The following is a 23,475-nucleotide window of genomic DNA, read 5'->3' on the forward strand; positions in this document are numbered from 1 at the left end:
ATACAATTATATAATTACATTGTCTCTGAAGAAAAATAGTTTTTATTTTTTCCTTGCCAATCTGTATGCCTTTTATTTCTTTTTCTTTGCTTGTTGTACTGGCTAGGACTTTCACTATGATGTTGAATAGTAATGGTTGACAGTGGACAACCTTGTCTTGTTTCTCATCTTAGGGATTTTTTAAAAGATTTTATTTATATACTTATTTGTTTTAATTGTAAGTAGGCTCTATGTCCAACGTGGGGCTTGAACTCATGACCCTGAGATCAAGAGTTGCATGCTCTACGGACCAAACCAACCAGGTGCTCCAGGAAGGAATCAGTCTTTAAGTTTGTTACAGTTGCCCTTTAAACTCAGGAAATTTCCTTGTATTCCTAGTTTGTTGAGAGTTTTTATTGTGACTGGTGCTGAATTTTGTGCAATGCTTTTTTCCTCAGTGGTTGAAATGATCATGTGTTTTTTTCTTCTTCTTTAGATTCAGTATGGTGGATTACATTGATTGATTTCCAAAAATTGAATCAGATTTGCATTCTTGTGACACACCCACTAGTTTGTAATACATTATCTTTTTTATATATTACTGGATTTGATTTACTAGTATTTTGTTGACATTTAGCATCTTTGTGTTTTTGGTTTTGTTTTTAATTTTTTATTTTTTAAAATTTACATCCAAATTAGCATATAGTGAAACAATGATTTCAGGAGTAGATTCCTTAATGCCCCTTACCCATATGGCCCATCCCCCCTCCCACAACCCATCCAGTAACCCTCAATTTGTTCTCCATATTTATGAGTCTCTTCTGTTTTGTCCCCCTCCCTGTTTTTATATTATTTTTGTTTCCCTTCATGTTCATCTGTTTTGTCTCTTAAAGTCCTCATATGAGTGAAGTCATCTGTTTTTTGTCTTTCTCTGACTGACTAATTTCACTTAGCATAATACCCTCCAGTTCCATCCACGTAGTTGCAAATGGTAAGATTTCATTCTTTTTGATTGCTGAGTAATACTCCATTGTATATATATACCACATAGTCTTTATCCATTCATCCATCGATGGACATTTGGACTCTTTCCATACTTTGGCTATTGTTGATAATGCTAGCATCTTTGTTTTATGAGGATATTGGTCTGTACTTGTAATGTCTTTGCCTGGTTTGGGTATCAGGGTAATGTTGTCCTCATAAGATGAGTTAGGAAGTGTTTCCTTCTCTTCTGTTTTCTGAGGAGATTGTACAGAATTGATACAATTACTTCTATAAATGTGTGCTGAAATTTACCAGAGAAAATATCTGGGCCCTATAGATTTCTTTGTTAGTTATAGGATTATTCAAGTATCTAATTTATCTCTGATTACTTTTGATAACTTGTAGTTTTTAAGGAAGTGGTCTGTTTCAACTAAGTAGTTGAATCTATGTGTTTAGAATTGTGTGTAATGCTTATTATCTTTTCTTTTTAATTTTTAAGTTTTATTTAAATCCAAGTTAGTTAACATATAGTGTAATACTGATTTTAGGAGTAGAATTTAGTAATTCATCGCTTACATGTAACACCTAGTGCTCATCCCAACAAGTGCCCTCCTTAATGCCCATCACCCATTTAGCCCATCCCCCCACCCAACACGCCTCCAGCAACCCTCAGTTCTGTTGTTTTTTTTTAAGTTTATTTATTTATTTTGAGAAAGGGAAAGAGAGGAGGAAAAGAGAAAGAGGGAGAATCTCAAGCTGAGAGCACAGAGCCCATGTGGGGCTCGAACTCAGGAAACCCTGAGATCAGGACCTGAGCCATAATCAAGAGTTAGAGGCTTAATCAACTGAGCCACTCAGTCACCCCTCAGTTCTCTGTATTTAAGAGTCTCTTAGAGTTTACCTCCCTCTCTTTTTATCTTATGTTTCCTTCCCTTCCCCTATGTTCCTCTGTTTTGTTTCTTAAATTCCACATATGAGTGAAATCATGTGATCTTTATCTTTCTCTGACTGACTTATTTCACTTAGCATGATACACTCTAGTTCTATCCATGTTGTTGCACATGGCAAGGTTTCATTGTTTTTGGTTGCTGAGTAATATGCCATTGTGTGTGTGTGTGTATATATATATATATATATATATATATATATATATATATATCACATCTTCTTTATCTGTTCGTCAGTTGATGGGTATTTAGACTCTTCCCATAATTTGGTTATTGTTGATAGTGTGCTATAAACATTGGGATACATGTGCCTCTTCGAATCAGCATGTTTGTATTCTTCTGATAAATACCTAGTAGTGTCATTGCCTGGTTGTAGGGTAGTTCTATTTTTAATTTTTTGAGGAACCTCCATACTGTTTTCCAGAGTAGCTGCACGAGTTTGCATTCTCACCAACAGTGCAAAAGTGTTCCCCTTTCTCTTCATTCTCACCAACACCTTTTGTTTCCTGAGTTGTTGATTTATCTTTTTAATGTCTGTGGAATCCCAAAGTGATATCTTTTTTTTTTAATGTTTGTTTGTTTGTTTACTTATTTATTTTGAGAGAGAGAGACTGTGTGCCCGTGAGTGTGGGGGGAGTGTTGGGGGGAGCAGAGAGAGGAAGAGAGAGAATCCCAAGCAGGCTCCATGCTGTCTGTGCAGACCCTGACACGGGGCTTGATCTCACAGACTATGAGATCATGAACTTAGCTGAAACCAAGAGTCAGACACTTAACCTGCTAAGCCACCCAGGCACTCCTGGGTTTTTTTTTTTTTCTTTCATTCCTGTTAGTATGTGTGTTTTCTCTCCTCTGTGTCAGTCTTACTAGAGATTTGTCAATTTTATTATCTTTTCAGTCTTGCTAGAGATTTGTGACATCTTTTCAAAGAATCAGCTTTTGGTTTCATTGATTTTTTTTTTCCTGCTTTTAATTTTATTAATTTCTGCTTTCTATTATTATCTTCATTCTGGTTACTTTGAGTTTATTTTGTTCTTTTTGTTTATTTTGATGCTTATTTTTTTAATGTTTATTTGTTTATGGGAGGGAAGGTCAGAGAGACAGAGGATCCAAAGCAGGCTCTGTGCTCACAGCAGAGAGCCAGATGCAGGGCCTAAACTCACGAACCATGAGATCGTGACTTGAGTTGAAGTCGGACGCTTAACTGACTGAGCCACCCAGGAGCCCCAATGTTTATTTTTGATAGCATGAGCGGGCAAGGGGGAGAGAGAGAGAAGGAGACACAGGACCTGAAGTGGGCTCTGTGCTGACAGCAGCGAGCATGATGCGGGGTTCAAATTCATGAACCACAAGACCGTGACCTGAGCCAAAGTTGGATGTTCGACGAACTAAGCCACCCAGGTGCCACCTTTTTTTTTTTTTAAAGATGGAAAGTTAGTATATAAGCCTTTCTGCTTTTTTTTTTTTTTTCAAAAAACATTTATTTATTTTTGAGAGACCGAGACAGAGCACGAGTTGGGGAGGAGCAGAGAGAGAAGGAGACACAGAATCGGAAGCAGGCTCCAGGCTCCCAGCTGTCAGCATAGAGCCCAGTGTGGGGCTCGAGCCCACAAACTGTGAGATCATGACCTGAGCCAAAGTCAGACGCTTAACTGACTGAGTCACCCAGGCCCCCCAAGACCTTTCTACTTGTATTAGTCAGCACAGGCTGCCAGAACAAAATACCAGAGAATGGGTGTCTTCAACAACAGAAAATTAATTCTCATAGGTCTCTGCGCTGGGAAGTCTAAGATTAAGGTGCCAACAAAGTAGGCTTAAGTCTGAGGAGGTCTCTTCTCTTGGCTTGTAGACAGCTGTTCTCTGGCTGTATACTCACAGGACCTCTTATTTGTGCTAGGGAAGATGGAGAAAGAGCAAGCTTTCTCCATCTTATAAGGGCACTAATCCTATCAGATCAGGACACCATCCATGTAACCTCATTTGACTTAATTACTTCCTATAGACCCCATTCCAAATAAAGCTACACAGGATTAGAGCTTCAACATATGAATTTTGGAGGGACACAGATATTCAATACATGACACTACTTTTCTAATATAAGCATTTAGTGCTACATATATATTTCCTTGTAAGTATGTATTTAGTTTGTATCCCACAAATTTTGGTATATTACATTTACATTTTTGTTCAGTTCAGAATATCTTCCAATTTTTCTTGAGATTACCTCTTTGACCCATGGATTATTTGGAAGTATGTTGTTTAATTTCCAAGTGTTTGGAGGTTTTCCTATAATATCTTTGTTATTGATTTCTAATCACATTCTGTTATGGTGAGAGAATGTACTTTTTATGATTTCAGTTCTTTTAAATTTGTTAAGGTTTTTTTTGTGACTCAAGATATATGGCCTGTCTTGGTGAATGTTTACATGAGCACTTGAAAAGAATGAATATTCCATTTTTAATTGGAATATTCTATAAATGTCAATTAGATCCTGTCATTTGATGATATTTTTCACTTCTTCTATATCCTTGCTGATTTTTGGTCTAATGGGTCCATCTATTCCAGGAAGAGGAGTCTTGAAACATCCAACTGTAATTGTGCATTTGTCTATTTTTTAATTCTAGTTCTGTTTTTGCTTTGTGAATTTTGAAGCTCTGTTGTTAGGTGCATAGATGTTTAGAACTGTCATCTTGATGAGATGCCCCTTTTATCATTATCTAATATTCTTTTTTATCCCTGGTACTTTCTTTGCTCTGAAGTCTACTTTGGCTAATATTAATATAGCCATTCCAGCCTTTGTGTGTGTGTGTGTGAGTATTTGTATAGTGTATCTTTTTTTGATCTTTTAAAATTTAAATTAATAGACTTTGTTTTTTTAGAGTAATTTTAAGTTTATAGAAAAATTGAGGAGAAAGCACAGGGTTCCCATAGAAGTCCTCCTCCAAAATACACAGTTTCCCCTAACATTTTGTATTAGTGTGGTACATGTGTTACAATTGATGAGCCAATATTGATACATTATTATTAAGTAAAGTCCATTATTTATATTAGGTTTCAGTCTTTGTATTATACAGTTCTGTGGGTTTTCACTAATGTCTAATGTCTTGTATACACTATTAAAGTATCATATTGAGGGGCGTCTGGGTGGCTTAGTCAGTTGAGCATCCAACTTCAGCTCAGGTCATGATTTCACGGCTCATGGGTTCAAGCTCCACATTGGGCTCTGTGCTGACAGCTCGGAGCCTGGTGCCTGCTTCAGATTCTGTGTCTCCCTCTCTCTCTGCCCCTAACCCACTCGCATTCTGTGTGTCCCTCTCAAAAATAAATAAACGTTAAAAAAAAAAGTATCATACTGTGCAGATTATTCTATTTGCCTTCAACCTGCCTATATCATTATTTTTGAAGTTTCTGTATTTCTTGTATTTGAACAGCCTCTGTCTTTTAATTGGCATTTTTAGACCATTTACATTTCATGTAATTATCAATATGTTTAGATTTAAGTCTCCCATAATATTTTTTTTCTTTATTCTTCCTATGTTTAATCCTCTGATGATATCCTTCTCCTGTCTTTAGAGTCATTAGAACATTTTGTAGCTTTCCATTTTAGTCATTTAAATTTATCTGTTAGATTTTGACTATACTTTTTTGTGTAGATTTTATTGGTTGCTCTAGGGATCTCTCTTTTTTTTTCAATACACACACCTAACTTATGGTCTACTTAGAATGAATACTTTGCCATTAGGTAGAATGTTGAAACCTTAATACCGTATCAGTTCCTGTCCTATCCTCCGCTTAATATTGTAGTTGTCTTATCTATTACATTTATTGACATACAGTGAAAATTCCATGAGATAATCGTAGAATTTTTTGCTTGCAAATATCAAATATTTTAAAGAACTCAAGAGGAAGAGAATAGTCTATTATATGTAACCAGATATTTAGTATTTATATTTTTCTTTCTTTGTTCCTGGTCTTCTAAGATTAGGTGTATTATTCCCCATCTTTTTGAAGAACTTTTTTTTGGCCATTCTTTTATTTTATTTTTAAAAATTATTTATTTTTGGGGGGATGGGTGTGTGTGCATGTGGGGGAGGGATAGAGGGAGAGGGAGAGAGAATCCCAAGCAGATTCCGTGCTGAGGAGCCTGCCTTGGGGCTCGAACCCATGAACTGAGAGATCATGACTTGAGCCAAAACTGATTAGGATGCTCAACCAACTGAGCCACCCAGGTGCCACTGGCCATTCTTTGGGAACTGGTGTGCTGGCAATGAATTATCTTAGTTTTTCTTTATCTGAGAATGTTTTTATGTCATTTTCATTACTGAAGGATATTTTCTCTGGATATAGAATGCTATATTTCCTTTTAGCACTTTAAAATGTTATTTCCTTCTAAGCCCCCTTTGTGATGAGAAATATAAAGTCATTCAAATCATTGTTTCCTTAATAGGTAACACATCATTTTTCTCTGGTTGCTTTCAAGATTTTTTTTTTTTTGTCTTCAGTTTTAAGCCATGAGATTATTATAAATCCAGGGGTAGATTTTGTTTTATTTATCCTATTTGGGGATTGCTGAGCTTCTTGACTCTATATGTTTATGTCTTACAAATTTGTGAAGTTTAAAAAAAATTTTTTTTATGATTATTTATTTTGAGGAAGAGACAGAGCACAAGTGGGGGAGGTGCAGAGAGAGAGGGAGACACAGAATCTGAAGCAGGCTTCAGGCTATGAGCTGTCAGCACAGAGCTGGATGCGGGGCTCAAACTCACGGACTGTGAGATCATGACCTGAGCCGAAGTCGGCCGCTTAACCGACTGAGCCACCCAGGTGCCCCGTGAAGTTTTTTTTTAATTAATTAATTTTTTAAAGTTTATTTTGAGAGGAGAGAGAGAGTGAACATGTGCACAAGTAGGGGAGGGGCAGAGAGAAGGAGAGACAGAATCCCAAGCAGGCTCCTCACCATCAGTGCAAAAGCCTGATGTGGGACTTGAACTCATGAATGGTGAGATCATGAGCCGAGATGGAGTCGGGCACTTAACTGAATGTACCACCCAGGTGCCTCCCAGATTAGTGAAGTTTTTAAACATTGTTTCTTCAAATATTTCACCACACTCTTTATTCCCTCCTTTTGGGACACTGATGGCCCAAATATTAGACATTTTGCTATTGTCTTGCGGGTCCTTGATAATTTCTTTGTTTCCCCCCAATCTTTTATTGTTCAGATTTGAGCTGATTCCTATGTAAGATTTTTTTTTTAACATTTTATTTATTTATTTATTTATTTATTTATTTATTTATTTATTTTTTGAAACAAATTCTTTTTTAACGTTTATTTATTTTTGAGACAGAGAGAGACAGCGTGAACAGGGGAGGAGCAGAGAGAGAGGGAGACAGAGAATCCGAAACAGGCTCCAGGCTCTGAGCTGTCAGCACAGAGCCCGACGCGGGGCTCGAACTCACAGACCGCGAGATCATGACCTGAGCTGAAGTCAGACACTTAACTGACCGAGCCACCCAGGCGCCCCAACATTTTATTTATTTTTGAGACAGGGAGAGACACAGCATGAACAGGGGAGGGTCAGAGAGAGGTAGACACAGAATCTGAAACAGGCTCCAGGCTCTGAGCTGTCAGCACAGAGCCCGACGCGGGGCTCAAACTCACGGACTGTGAGATCATGACCTGAGCCGAAGTCGGCCGCTTAACCGACTGAGCCACCCAGGCGCCCCGAGCTGATTCCTATTTAAATTGCTATTGAAATTTTTTATATTTATTTATTTTTGAGAGAGAGAGAGTGGGGAAGGGGCAGAGAGAGAGGGGGACAGAGGATCTGAAGCAGGCTCTATGCTGACAGCAGAGAGCCAGCTTCAGGGCTCAAACTCCCCATTCATGAGATCATGACCTGAGCCAAGGCAGATGCTTAACCGACTGAGCCATTCAGGTGCCTCTAATGCTATTGAATCTTCAGATTTATCTGTGTTCAGTTTGAATTTGATCTGTCTGAAAATTCACTGGATTCTTCTTTCATTTCTGTTCTGCTATTGAACCCATCAAGTAAGTATCTATATTTTGGTTGTTATATTTTTCATTCTAAAATTTCCATTTGGTTCTTTTTATATCCTCTATTTTTTTTTTTTTTTTTTTTTTTTGAGACATTCTGTCTTACCATTAGTTTCAGGAATGCTTCCCTAATTTTTTAGGGAAAGATTTTCTTTTTTTTTTTTAATAAAAGAAAGTTATTATTTTAATCATAGTTAGGGATATTGTATTTTTCATGCTTAAATACAATTCTCAAGTGATAGATTATCTTTCTATCTCCACAAAAATCTTTTAAAATACCTTTTTAAAATTTGAAGTATAGTTGATACACAGTGTTCACATTAGTTTCAAGTGTACAACATAGTGATTCAACAAGTCTGTATGTTATACTGCTGTTGGAGAATTTTTATAATAGCTGTTTTAATAGCTGTCAGGTTTCTTATATCTGTGTCATCTCAAATTTGTATCTGGTCCTCTCTTTTCCTATACAAATTGAAATTATCTTGTATCTTTTTTTTGTATGCTAAGTAATTTTTGCATTGTATTCTGGAAAATATGAATATTATATTACAAGGGTCTGGGTCTAGTTTACACTTGATCTTAGCCAAAAGGCTGAGAAGCAATAGTCTGGGTCTAGTTTAAATGCTAGGGTGAATGTTGGCTTTTATTTTAACAGACATTTGACCTGGTTAGGTTCACCTTGCAAATTCTGTCCAGCTTTCTGTAGATGGTGATACTAAAGTCGTTTGAGTTTTCTAAGCTTTTGCAGTACTATTTATTATTGGGTAGGTGCTCTACCCATTAACCCATCTGGGCCTTGAGTAGTGGTTATTCTCATAGTTCAGAGTGACTTTATTAGGAGATACATGCTGAATTATTTTATGTGTGAAGGGTCATTATGAGAACATCTCAAATAGTTCTGAAAAAAATTTACACACATGGATGCATGCACACATATGTACTAACCTGTATATGAATCTAGGTGACTCGTACTATTTTTGCAATATCTCTGAATGTTAGAAATTTATCAAAAATTTGGAGGCAAAAGAGAAACATAGGTCAAATGCATGCCATTTTCTGCTTAAGAATTCCCAGTGGCTTGTCATCTCAAGTGAGATGGCCTCTCCTCTAAATGTAAAAGCCAGATTTCTATCAGTGGTCTTTTGTCCCTTCAAGATCAGCTTTCTGACCCCCTAATCACTTCATCTCATTCAGAATGAAAGCCAGATCCTTTTTTCCCCTTCTGTATGACCCCTAATGAATCTATCTCATATTCCTAGAGTTTATCATAGTGTCGGGCCTGTAGTACACAACCAATATATTGTTGAATGAACAACTAGTTGTCTTTGTGACAGGTTTTATTGTTTTTCTCAGGATGCCTGGAGCCTACCATGTATTAGTTTGTGCTACTGAAGACCTTGCACCATTTATAATGTCCAGTTATAAATGTAGCAATAGTGGGGCGCCTGGGTGGCTCAGTCAGTTAAGCGTCCGACTTTGGCTCAGGTCATGATCTCACGATTTGTGAGTTCGAGCCCCACATCAGGCTCTGTGCCGACAGCTCAGAGCCTGGAGCCCTGCTTCAGATCCTGTGTCTCCTTCTCTCTCTGCCCCTCCCCTGCTCACACTCTGTCTCTCTCTCTCTCTCAAAAATAAATAAACATTGAAAAAAATTTAAAAAAATAAATGTAACAATAGAGATTATTACTACCTTTCCTTGGGTTCTTAAAAATCAGGACCCAAGGTCACTTACGTGTCTTCTGTCCCATAGCCATGCATACTTTTAAGAACTGTTACTCTTCTGGAGCTCCTGGGTGGCTCAGTAGGTTGCTCAGGTATGATCTCGCATTTCATGAGTTTGAGGCCTGCATGGGGCTCTGTGCTGACAGCTCAGAGCCTGGAGCTTGCTTCGGATTCTGTGTTTCCCTCTCTCTGCCACTCCCCCACTTGCACACTATCTCTCTCTCTAAAAAATAAATATTTAAAAAATTAATTAAAAATAATTAATAATAAAAATTAAAAGAACTATTACTCTTCTTTCCTGGTGTCTTTTGTATCACTTCCTTTTTTAAAGTTCTGTTTATCCTCATCCACATCCTTACACTCTATTCTTGTCCTTTTTCATTAATCAGTAAGATGCCATCACAGTTTCCTCTTCCCCCCATTTTATAGCCAAAGTCTTTCCTCCCCATCCTTTTGGAGACACATAGGGAGGGAGGAACAGATAGCTACTAGTATTCTGTGTTGCCTACCTGTATAACTCACTGGAAAGAAAATTCTGTCTAGGTTTGCTCTTAATTTCTGAAGTCCAACTTAGTAGCTTTTAAGCAAAGACCATTTCTCTGTCCTCAGTTATTTTACATATTAGAAAAAGTCCAAGTAAATTTCAAAGTGAACTTTTAACTCCATACATACCTACAACTTGTTATTCTACTGTAATAAGACTTTATTTTGGCATCTCAACATATGCAGCAGGAAAGAACTGCTGCTGTGTCTGTGTCTTTAAAAGCTATCCTCAGAGCAGTGTGGAGGCAGGCATGTCACTGAAGTGCTTGAATGAGAGCGAGAAGACGAGTTGGGAGGGGTGCTCTTGCGGCCTGTGTGTGTGTGTGTGTGTGTGTGTGTGTGTGTGTGACTATTGGCAGAGCTCTGGGTGACATCCCTCTGAACAGCTGGGCCGTGGTCTGCTTCAGAGCTGCTTGTCAGAGCAATTAGCCTGCTGGAGACGCAGCAGCAAGGATCAGTAGCATTTCATTCAAGGGTGAAGGGGGTGGGAGGGGACCGTGGGTGGGGGAAGAGGCACAGGTTTCCCAGAAGGAATTTCTTCCTGCAAAATTCCAGCAGAACAGATTCTTACAATGAGGTCTCCATTAATAATGTGAGCTTGCTGTTGGTTTAAGTGCAGATCCATCTGGGGTGAGTTTTGGATAATTTTCTTTCTTTATATAAAAGTCCTTGAACTCCACAGACTGAGTAGGGAAGAAGCTAGAAAGCTCTTTTTTATCTTAGTCAATTTAACTGGATTATACAAATTAGGAAAATTAGAGAATTCTCATATGTTAAGTTTTGTGGGCATTTTCATTTCCTGGGTTTTATTTTTAAAATATTTCGAAAATTAGGTTTGCTAGAACTTTTATTGTATTCAGATTCTACCTCTTCAATGGCTATTTCAGGCGTTGCTTCATTCAGATTTAGCTTATGAGAATAGTGGTGATTTCTGTTCTCTTTGGTGATGCTGTTGACGCACATTGCAGGAAGCAGGGAATCCCCTATAAATATCCTTCACTGTGTCATTCCACAGCAATCCACACCCGGCTGGTGAATATATCTCTGTGTCCTATGTCTTTATGTAACTGCCCCCTAGTCTTTAACTGTGATGATAAGAAATATGTCGCCTTTGCCGTGTCTTGGAAGCTTTTTTTGATTTTGAACATCTTAAGAGGAACGTGTTCAGCCTTTTTACTGAAACATGCGTTCTGACGTATTGAGCTTATAAGAATTTCCTGTGGGTTTATTGCTTCTTATTTTGGATTACTTATTTGTTTCTTGTAATTGGCCTGTTTTTATTTGCTGGCCTTGGTTTCTAAAGAGTGCAGAGATGGGATTCCCTCTGCCTCCAGTGACGTAGTGATTTTGTTTGCAGTCTTTTTCTTCTGAGAGGGAGGGGACAGAGAGAAGGAAGAAGAAAATCCATCTGAAGCGGTGCGTTCTTCCATCGATGCCTTGATGATAACTGGGTTCCACTGAACAGAGCCGAAGCCAAAGTGGGATACTGTTAATGATAGCGATGCTATTTGGTTTGTTTCCTTTTAGAATAGGTTGGGGCCAAAGTCAGGATTGCTGAAGCATAGTGTTTGAATTAACCCTGTATGTCCTGCTGCTAATGAATTTTACTTAATTGCTTTTTCTAAATATGGAATGAAAAAGGGCTCATAAGCAGGTTTCTGGAAGCTCGCATCCATGAGTAATTCTAGGTTGAGCTTTGGAATTTGGAATTTTTCTACCTTATTTGCACTGGTCCTGAGCAGGCAATTTGTATACTGTTTCTCAGACCTCAAAAAATAAGTAGATGGGTGAAATTCCTTGCTATTGTAGTTAAAGTAAAACTCTCATTTTGAATGTATGGAGCTAAAGCAAAGCTTTAGGAAGAAATTGTTAGATATCCTCTTGGGTGTGAACCTAACTTACCTTTTTTTTTGGTTTAAGTAAGTGTTTGGGCATCCAGTTTCTTTTTATGCAACTCCATTTTAATACCACTGATCTCTGGAGGGCTGCCTGCAGAGGTCAGTGTGAAAAATTCAGTAGACTAGAGCCTAGGAAAATTTAAGATTTGCCTGTCTATGGGTGTGTTTGGGAGGCATATATGGAAAAGAACTTGCTTGCCTATTTTCTGTCCTAACATGCTTTTCTGTTCTCTGCTTTCATTTTTTCTGTGTATGAAATGAAAAGAGTAATGTCTGCTGGACTTATATTCAGTCCTATTTTTATGCTAGTTCACATATATCAATATTTATTACAGGTGTAAGTATTTCAAACTAACAAAATTATAATTTTATTTGGAGAGAAGTAGGGTAAGAAAAAGGAAGATAATCCTAGGGGAAACTGAGAGCATTCCAGAATAACCTTGCCAGAGACTGGAGCTGTAAGAGTTAAGAGAAATTCCACCACATCCTTGCATCTCAGTATTGCAGCAAATATGTGGATAATTTCTTGCTAGCTTTTCAGGAAACCCCTGTGGTGGACAGCCCTATTAATCGTTGCTGGGAGACTGCTCTGACGTCACTGGGAGCAGTTCCCTGTCTGCAGCGAGGACAGGAATAGCCTTAGAGGGGGAAGAAAACTGCTGTGAAATTAAAAGATGACGGTTTTGTTAACTTGGTTTTCCTTCCATTTGGGAGTGGGTGGGATCGACCTAAAGTCTTAGATGTTTCAGTCATTAGCAGTGGAAAAATTACTAAGAGGTCTTTTTATTTCAACTGAAAGTGCCTTCTTTTTTCATCTTTGTTTTCTAACCATCAAGGTTTTGGAAAAGGTCAAGGCAAGAAAAGCTGTTGAAAGGTGTTGGAGAAGTAAGATTTCAGTTTCTTTTTATCCTTCCTTTTTTTCCACATTTTTTTTTTTTTTTTTTTTTTTTTGGTTAAAGGGGGAAGAAAAGATCAAGAACTGCTTTTGCAAAAGGTGCTTACCATCACCCTATTTGGAATAATTTAAAATGTGATATATATCAAAAGAACTTTCTGGCAAAATTGATAGAGACTGTTTCTGTGCCTAAAACTTTTTACAGACTTCTTTCTGATGTTCTTCTCTCCTAGCTCCTAGCCTACCTACTAAATAGTCTATAGTTAAATAGTCTATTGGGAGGTATGTTTTTTGTTTGTTTGTTTTGCTTTTTTTGTTTTTTTTTTTTTTGTTTTTTGTTTTTTGTTTTTTGGAAAAGTATAGTGGCTAAATGCTTGGACCCTGGATTTACGCTGCTTGAGCTCAAATTCCAGCTATGCCAATTGCTGGTTCTCTGACCTTGGACAAATTACTTAATATCTCCATTTCTTCGTATGTAAAGTACATGAAATGAAGATAATAATAGTATCCACTTGCTAGGGTTGTTTTGAGGATTAAAAGAGTTAGTGCATGTAAAGTCTTTATAAGGATAGTTCCTGGTTAGCATTAGCCATTATTATTAATGTTTAGGAATGTACCATTTATATCTTCAGGTGACCAGTAATTTTTGAGAAGCCAGAGTGATTTTAAAGCCATGTAAGATACTGAGTTTTTTAAATGAATATTTGTATAATCTAAGTACTTAAGTTTAAGATTGACACAGTTCGTCCTTTTAGGAAGTATCTTTTCTAATTTGATGCTTATTATTTGAGGCCAAATTGGGAACGTGTTCTCTCAGATTAGTTGCTCTCTTTTTTGTTCCTTGGCCATCATTGATCTTTTGACTTCTGTCGATGATGATTGGTTGTTTTTTATTTTTTGTTTTGTGTTTTCCTTTGTACCATTGTTCTGATGTGCTTTAAAATCTTAGGACACTTGCCTTTGTTGTCTACCTCTGAAACTTTGTATCCTCTGCTTTTCTCTCTGTGAGTTGATGAGGTGATATTCTTTTTCCATATATTTGTGAATGTAAGATTTATATGAAGTACTATATAGAAAGACTCCTTAAATTCACAAGCTTAAAAAAAAACTAAGACCTGGTGCAGGCCTGGCTGGCTCAGTCTGTAGAGTATGTGACTCTTGATGTCAGGGTCATGAGTTCAAGCCCACATTGGGTATAGAGCTTACTTTTTAAAAAATCTAGGATCTTAAATGATTGACCATATGTCAGATCACAAACAAATACTGAAATATTCAATATCTCCACACCCTTTTACCTTCTTATAGTTTCATAATAAGGATTTAGAGAGGTTTTTTTTGTAGTTTTTGAGGCTTCATCTTTTGGATTGCTCTCTAATATCAAGGTATACTGACAAGAGCTAGTGAACGGTGTGTGTGACATTAACATAAAAGAGAACATTTTCCTGTGTAACTTTTTGTCCTTTCCTCCATGTTAATTTTCTTAGGCCAGTGAGTCTAAAGGAGTACAGGGTATATATTTTTTCTAGTGGAATATATAGGAAAGAAGAGTTAATGTTACTAAAATGGGGCGTGAGTTGAAGAAAAGTAGAAACTGAGAAGCCCTACCTGGGTGAATGTCCTTAAAGTCCAGGCACTGTCATGGGATGTGTGAAGTGGACATTATTATGTTCCTGGGGGAACAGTTGAGAAACACTACAGATAGTGTGGCTAGCCTCGCTTCTGTTAACTGGAGTGAACCTGGGGGGACGTTTTTTACCCCCAGAACTCTTGAATATTTATTCTAGGGAGTTGATGAGAAATGTGAATAAAGACTTAAGTACAAAGATGTTCATCACAGCATTATTTTATTATAAAAAGTAACAGCTTTCCTAAATATCCAATAATAGGAAAATAGTTAAAATTTATGGTACATGTGGGGTACCTGGCCAGCTCAGTTGGTAGAGTGTGCCTTTCATGATCTCAGGATTGTGAGTTTGAGCCCCATATTTGGGTGTAGAGATTATTTAAAAATAAAACCTTAGGGGCACCTGGGTGGCTCAGTTGGTTGAGCGACCAGCTCTTGATTTCTGCTCAGGTCATGATCCCAGTGTCGTGGGGTCACACTCCATGCTCTGCTTGGGATTCTCTCTCTCCCTCGGTCTCTGCCCCTCCCCCATTAGCGCTTTCTCTCCGTTCTTAAAACTTAAAAAATGACTGTTTTTAAAAGTAATAATGGAGAAAATGGCCACAGTTGTATTTTTGTCACAGTTTTAGTAGTAGAAAAAATCATGGTATAAAGATGTTCTATGTAATGTAAACTATAAAAATTATTAGTTATGGGGGCACCTGGGTGGCTCGGTCGGTTGAGCGTCCGACTCTTGATTTTGACTTGGGTCATGATCCCAGGGTCATGGGATCAAGTCTCGTGTCAGGCTCCACTCTGAGCGTGGAACCTACTTGGGATTCTCTCTCTCTCCCTCTGTCCCTCTCCCCCACTCGTGTGCACGCTCACTCTCTCTCTCTGATTAAAAATATATATATGTGGGTATATTAGATACGGAAATGTATGCAATGTGATTGTAAATTACATACAAATATGGAAACAAAATTTAGAAAAATATGTCTAAAAATACTGTTATTAATAGCAGTTATCTCTTAGTTATAGATTATGGTTGTTTTTTCTTTTCTTTTTGTATGTGTTTTCTATAAATATAAAGAAGCCTATAATACTTTTCTGATCTTAAAAGAAAGGTGAAAACATCTTAAATCCTGGGGCACCTGGGTGGCTCAGTTGGTTAAGTGTCCAACTTCAGCTTAGGTCACGATCTTGCAGTTTGTGAGTTCAAGCCCCGTGTCGGGCTCTGTGCTGACAGCCCAGAGCCTGGAGCCTGCTTCGGTTTCTGTGTCTCCCTCTTCTCTCTGCCCCTCCCCTGTTCATACTCTGTCTCACTCTCTCTAAAAAATAAATATTAAAAAAAATTTTAAAGAAAAAAATTTAAATCCTTACTGTTAGTATCTGAAAGTAAATTTTCAAAATGTGCGAAAGTGAAGATAAATGTGATAGAACTTATATAAATTCCTTATATAAATGGAACACAGTAGATGCACAATAAATGATAGCTGCTGCAGCTGTTTTTGGTACTTGAGGAAAATGGCCTCCTCTGACCAGATCCCAGGGCTTTCACATTGGAAGACAGCATCACTGAGAAAATAGCCTATTCATGCAACTTCTTTTGCTTCTGAGATTAGTAAATATGCTGTTTTTCTCTGCCTACTGGCCCAGGATTTTTTTTTAGAAAAGGGAACAAAATGTTTGGGTTTTCTGTTACAAAGGTATAAAGGCAACTGATCGAGACAGAGGGCTGGTAGTGATTTTTTTTTTTTTTTTTTTTTTTTTTTTTTAGCTTTGATATTATGATTCCCACTACAAGTTAACATTTTACCTCTTTGCTGTCTCTTTAAAACCTTAATTCTCTTAATAGTGCCTCAATTCATGGGAAATTTGAAACAGTGTAACAGGAAATGTTTTCTCTGTTCTAGGAGTTTCTAGAACTCTGTCTATTGCTTCTCATGTTAGTCTGCTAACATGAGTTAGCATGCTAACTATGGGTCCCTTGGAACTCAGTGCTGACAAAAGAGATGTAGACCTCTATATGCTTTGGACTTGTTTGGGAACTGAGATGTGCACGTAAGAAACTATATTCAGCATGTGAAAAGCATACTGGAAATATGTGTGTGGATCACTGCTTTTAGTGGGCATTAGTATCAGATATTAACATTTGACTATTCTCCATACTTCTTCGTATTTCTTTTTAAAATTTTTTAACATTTATTTTTGAGAGAGGTAGAGAGCTCATGCGACAGAGAGAGCAAGAGTGTACAGGTGGGGAAGGAACAGAGAGAGGGAGACATAGAATCTGAAGCAGGCTCCAGGCTCCAAGCTGTCAGCATAGAGCCCAGTGTGGGGCTCGAACCCACCACAAACCATGAGATTATGACCTGAGCTGAAGTTGGACGCTTAACTGAATGAGCCACCCAGGCCCCTAAACTATACTTCTTAATAATAAGTGACTTGTACAATAAATACAAGTTTAGTAAATAATCACAGAAAGAATGATTGTAGTCTCTTACCATGGCCTTTGTGTCTAAAACCATGTTCTCTTCTGTAATGCAAATAATATGAATGTACCTAATGCTACTGGACTGTATACTTAAAAATGAATAAAATGGTAATTTTTATGTTATGTGTATTTAGCACAATTAAAACAAAAAGCCACAACAATGTGAGCCAGATGAAAATGTACAGTTTCCAAGCTAATTTTGACCCTGACCTTTTAGATTCTGTCTACTTTTCAGCATTCACTTACCACCATATACCAGCAGGTGGGGACCAGAGTTGCTTGTTGCAGCCAGAAATATTTTATCAGTTATTGGTGAAAAGCATGCTGGAAAGCAGAATATGTTGTAATATGTCAGGTGGATTTTAGAATGTCAGTGAACTCCTCTAAGGAGAATGATGGGTTGTTTCAGTCTAGTCTCCTTAACTACTTTGTAATTCTCTTGCTTCCACTTTGTTTCAGTGAGGTCTACAGCTGATGGAGAAGGAATAGGGGCATATGGTATGTGAAGAGCAAATGTATTATTTCCTCATTTGGACATGGCAGTCTTTTTCTCTAAGCATAGTAGACGATGGTAGGGGAGGGGAATGTAGAGAAGAAGACATCACAGAATTTGAAGGACGGTATGAGCTGTGATTTAAGAAATAGGGGCAGGGGCGCCTGGGTGGCTCAGTCGGTTAAGCGGCCGACTTCGGCTCAGGTCATGATCTCGCGGTCCGTGAGTTCGAGCCCCACATCGGGCTCTGTGCTGACAGCTCAGAGCCTGGAGCCTGTTTCAGATTCTGTGTCTCCCTCTCTCTCTGCCCCTCCCCAGCTCATGCTCTGTGTCTCCCTGTCTCAAAAATAAATAAAAACACTAAAAATTAAAAAAAAAAAGAAAGAAAAAAAGAAATAGGGGCAATAAGAACCTGAGATCTGTGAGTTTTAAGGCTCACTTTAACAGTTCAGAAAAAATGATGAGAAACTTACAAAATTAGCTGCCTTTTCTCCTCCTCCTCCTTCTCTTCCTTCCCCTCCCCCTCCCCCCTCCTCCTTCTCCTTCTCCTCCTTCTCCTCCTTCTTCTTCTTCCTCTTCCTCTTCAAGTTTATTTATTTTGAGAGAGAGCTTGCATATGCATGCAGGGAAGGGGCAGGACAGAGGATCCCAAGCAGGCTCTGTGCTACCAGCACAGAGCCCAGTGCAGGCTGAACCCAAACCGTGAAATCATGACCTGAGCTGAAATCAAGAGTTGGACGCTTAACTGACTAAGCCACCCAGGGCCCCAAAGGTTGGCTGTCTTAAGTTAAAACTTTTAGCTCTCCCTATATATTATCACCTGGGAAGCTTCAATACTGTGATTTCAGCTGGGCAGCACTCCCCTAATACTAATCTTCAATTTATCTTGGTGTTGGTTTTTCACAATTCAAGGATTCCTGAATTTCTCTACTGAAATTAAACAAGAGGAAATCTCTGTGGAGTTTTGGAGATCCCTTGTTATTTGCATAGGTTCATTGTCATTGCTATTCACTCTTTCCTGCCACTGTTCATTTTTAGCATATCAGAATGGCAGGATTTTTTATTTGTCTGAGGAGACTACTTTTTGACAGTATTTGTAGCAGTTTCTGTGGAAAATACTTTATTTAAAAAAAAAAAAAAAAGGCAGAGGATCTTATCTTGTAGCTCTTAGTGATAGAGCCTGTTGCCATGGAGTCCTGGATCAGATTGGCTGACCTGGGGGCCAATGAGCGGAAAGAACATAAACATATCATTATTTAACCTTGCAGAATTCATTTACCGAGTGATATATGGCATTAATACCACAACTGTACATAGAGCTGTGAAACAAAATGTTTCAAGAATGGTGTAAAGTGTTTTTCTCTTCTCTTTCAAAATTTGCAGTTTAATATAAACACTGTAATGATACATTATTTTCCTAATGTGATTTGATTGGAAGAAGATATAGTAGGAAACACTTATCACCTATTTGTGAATCAGGCTGCTGCTGCAGTCAGTGGAGTTTATGCCAAGTCTAAGTCAAACTCTGGCCTTCTAGACCAGAGGAGATTGGGCTTTGTATCTAGAGAGGCCTTGCAAATTTTGGTAGCTTTCAAGCTGAGTCGGAAATTGGCAACTTTTTTCTTACTTGCTTTTCCTTGTTTCTCTTCCACTCTGATATGGTAGATCCCTGTTGGTATTATATTAGCACACCATTTGTCTGGAGTTAGAGGATTAGCTGGGAGTTGCTTCCATGTTTTCTGTCTTCACTTTCCTAGCTTCTTCATACTTCTTGACTGACACAGGTCTGGGAGATTTCACTCAGTCAGTGTTAGTTCTTTGTCATAGCAAATCATGGCATGCTATCCTTTCCTGTACCTTATTGCTTTAGAGATTGAGTCAGTCATACTAAGAAAATTCCCTCTCTAGATCTTGTAAATGGAAGAAGTCAAGAGTATTAGGTTTCTCATATTTTATATCAGGGAATTTACATTTTATATCAGAAATTATGGTGAGTCTTGTCCTCTTCTCCAGTGCTGCCATGCTTGGCTCTTTACAGACTTGAAGGACTGAAACAGACCTCAAGAGGTCCATGGGTTTGTTCTTTCTCCTCTTTTGAGGTATTTGCATCTCTATGAGGGAGATGTGAACTTTTCATTATACTGTCACTTTCTATCTCAGAGAAGGAAGAAAACAAACTTCAGATTTATCTGTTAAGCAGAGAGAAGCAAAAAGTCTGTTTGGTATCTGATTGAGTAACTTTTTGTGGGGGAGGCCTTAGGGGAGTAGGATAAGAAGCATTTGGGGTTTTATAATTTTAGTTATTGTGACCAGAGAAGGCTCACTGAGATGGCATTTCAGTAAAGACCTGAAGAGAAAAAGTAAGCAAGCCATGCTGTTATCTGGAAAATGATCATTCCAGGCAGAAGGAAGGAACAGCAAAAAGTAATCACCATAAAGTGGGTTTAGGGCATGGGGGAGCCAGTGTGACTGGACCTGCAAAAGTTGGGGGGGGAGGGTAATAAGAGTTGGGGTCAGAGGGCAAACTGGTATCAGACTATTTAAGCTTTTGTAGGTCATTTTAAGCACTTCTGCTTTTGCTCTGAGATGAGGAGCCATTGGATGGTTTTAAGCAAAGGTGTAACATGATCTGAAAATGTTTTTTCATAATCACTCTGGCTGCTATGTTTAGAAAATACTGTAGGGGAGCAAGATTGGAAGCAGGAGACCAGTTAGAAGGTTATTGCAGTCATTCCACCAAGAGAGATGGTGGTTTGTACCAGGGTGGTAGCAGTGGAAGTGTAGGAAGTCATCAGATTTTGGATATATACTCTGAAATTAGAGTCAACAAAATTTGCTGTCTGATCAGTTTGATCCTCAGTTTACTCTTCTATAAAAAAGGAATGATGATATCTATTTGTAAAGTGTCTAACTCTGCACACAACAGAGTGATCAATGATCAGCATTCTAGAAGTGAGGGCTCCTTAGGATCTGAGCCAACAAACATTGGGTATTCTTTACGTATCTGACCAGCCATCATGGATAACAGAGTCTGAAGGAACTAGGCACTCTTCAGTGATCTCTTGCCTTAGGTCTGTGCTTACAGCTATATCAAACATTGGAGTTCTTTCTTTTGGAAAGAAACAGTCTTTCCAACTGAATTGACTGTTTATTTTTTTTCCGGGGGGTGGGGGAGGGGGGTAGGCTCCTACGTGGCTCAGTCGGTTAAGCATCTGACTTCGGCTCAGGTCATGATCTCAGGGCTCGTGGGTTTGAACCCTGCATCAGGCTGTGTGCTCAGAGCTCAGAGCCTGGAGCCTGCTTTGGATTCTGTGTCTCCGTCTCTCTCTGCCCCTCCCCCGTTCACACTCTGTCTCTCACTTTCTCTCTCTCAAAATAATGTTTATTTATTTTTTGAGAGAGAGAATTGCGAGGGCACATGAGTGGGGAAGGGGCAGAGAGAGAGGATCCCAAGCAGGCTCCACACTATCAGTGCAGAGCTCGAGGTGAGGTGGGGCTCAGTCCTACAAGCCATTGAGATGATGACCTGGACTGAAATCAAGCTGGACGCTTAGCCACCTGAGCCACCCAGGTGCCCCGACCTGAACTGATTTTTTTTTAAAAAGCAGTTTCGTTTTGTTTTTTAAATGTTTATTTTTTTGAGAGGGAGAGAGACAGAGTGCGAACAGGGAAGGGGCAGAGAGAGAGACACACACACACAGAATCCAAAGCAGGCTCCAGCCCTACGTGGAGCTCCAACTCATGAACCATGAGATCATGACCTGAGCTGAAGTTGGATGATTAACTAATGACTGAGCCACCCAGACACCCTGCAAAAAACAGTTCTTAAAATACCAAAGTACCAAGAAAAATAGGAAGCCAACACTAAGGGGTAAATAAAATTTCCTTTTCTCTTTCTTGCAGTCTTTACTCTCCGCTTATCATTAAGATAGGTAAGAGTCTCACCTCTTCAATATCAGTAGCTCCTGTACTGATTGGGAAAAGGGTGTATACAAGATGCCAAGGAAAAGGGGTCATTCAGTTATCTTCCTCTTCCTTCTTACTGTGGAATGTGATGAAGAGGAACTAAAATTTATTGAATACCTACTGTGTATGGGTCCATTGCATTCATTATCTCACATGTTTTTGCAATGGCTCTGTGAGATGTGCATTATGCCTAATCTTACAAATGAGGAGGCTGAGGCTCAGCTACATGATTACTAAGTTTTGGAAACAGTAGTCTTGTAGCCAAATTCACATCAAGCTACAAAGTCCATAAATGTATCCACTACAACATGCTTGCTGCCTCCTACATTCTGGAGATTGAATGTTATTTTGTTGGGCACTGCCCCTAATTCACCCTATTATTATGTTTAGCCTTTTCCTTGCAGCAGAGGTAGCATTAGAGCCCAAGAGTGATGCTCTTATATCCTCCATAAAATGCCAACTTTTGGATTGCCTACTGGCACAGTCAGTGGAACATGCAACTCTTGATCTTGGGGTTGTGAGTTCGAGCCCCATGTTGGGTGTAGAGATTATTTAAAAATAAAATCTTTTAGGGGCATCTGGGTGGCTCAGTTGGTTAAACATCCAACTCTTGATTTCGGCTCAGGTCGTGATCTCATACTTCATAAGTTCGAGCACCATGTCAGGCTCTGCACTGACAGCACAGAGCCTGCTTGGGATTCTGTTTCTCTGCCCCTGTCTTACTCGTATGAGCTTGCTCTCTCTCTTTCTCTCTCAAAAATAAATAAACATTAAAATCGTTTAAAAAATAAAATCTTAAAAAAAAATGCCAACTTTCCCTTATTTTACCTCTTTCCTTTCAAGTACATATAAGCTCCAGTGTTGCTGCAGGATTCCTTGCTTCTAGGAATTAAGGAATTTTTTTTTTTAATCAGAATTACTTAGTATATGTGTGTGTGTGTGCATGTGTGTGCCTAAATAGTATCTTAAATAAGAGTGAAGTGTATTTTTCTCACATTCAGGAAATCTAGGATAGTCCATCTAGTCTGACTGCTGTAGTCAAGGACCCTGGTTTCTTCTGTATGTTGCCTCACAACCTGTGGTTTTCAATCCTAGTATCATCTCACAGTCCCAGATGGCTGCTAATGCACCAGCCTTTACTTCTACATTTAAGCAAGCAGGAATTAGGGAAAAGTAAAGAAGGGCTACCCACTTCCTTTAAGGATACTTCATAGAAGTTGTATTTACTACTTGTATTAATTTCCTAGGGCTACCATAACAAAATACCACAGACTGAATGGTTTAACAACAGAATTCATTTTCTCATAGCTCTGGTGGTTAGAAGTCCAAGATCAAGGTGTTGGCAGATTTGGTTTCTCCAGAAGGCTATGTCACATGGTTTTTCCTCTACCCATACATCTCTGATGTCTCTTCGTGTATCTGAATTTCCTTTTCTTACAAGAATACCAGTCAGATTAGATTAGGGTCCACTCTAACAGCCTCATTTTAACTTAATCACCTCCTTAAAGGCCCCGTCTCCAAATACAGTCACATTCTGAGATACTGGGGGTTAGGGCTTCAACATAGGAATTTAGAGAGGCACATAGTTTAATCCATAACACTGCTTCTTATGTCTCATGGACTAGAACTTAGTCATGTGCTCCTATTTAGCTACAGTGGAGGTTGGGATATGTGTTGCTTTTTTCCAGGCAGCCATGTGTCCAACTAAAAACCACTTCTTTTAAGGAAGAAGTGATTGGATATTGCCAAGTAAATAGCAGACTCTACTTTGCAGCAGAGGCTTAAGGAATAATGATTCTTAAAGGTTCCTGGCTCCTTTATATGAAATTAGGTTGTTCTTTTTTCATTTCCCTGGCCAATCTCACGTTCAATTTTATATTTTGAAATAATTCTTTT

At 38.6% G+C, this 23,475-nt stretch overlaps 1 protein-coding gene across 15 annotated transcripts in view; it reads left to right on the top strand.

Annotated features, from left to right (window-relative positions):
- The window catches only part of R3HDM2 (R3H domain containing 2), a 160,820-nt gene that overhangs the window by 83,115 nt on the left and 54,230 nt on the right, over window positions 1-23,475 (top strand). The gene's annotated exons all lie outside the window — the stretch shown is intronic.

This window comes from Panthera pardus, unplaced genomic scaffold (genome assembly GCF_024362965.1).
Source record: "Panthera pardus isolate Hobbes unplaced genomic scaffold, ASM2436296v1 HiC_scaffold_6, whole genome shotgun sequence".
NCBI lineage: Eukaryota > Metazoa > Chordata > Mammalia > Carnivora > Felidae > Panthera > Panthera pardus.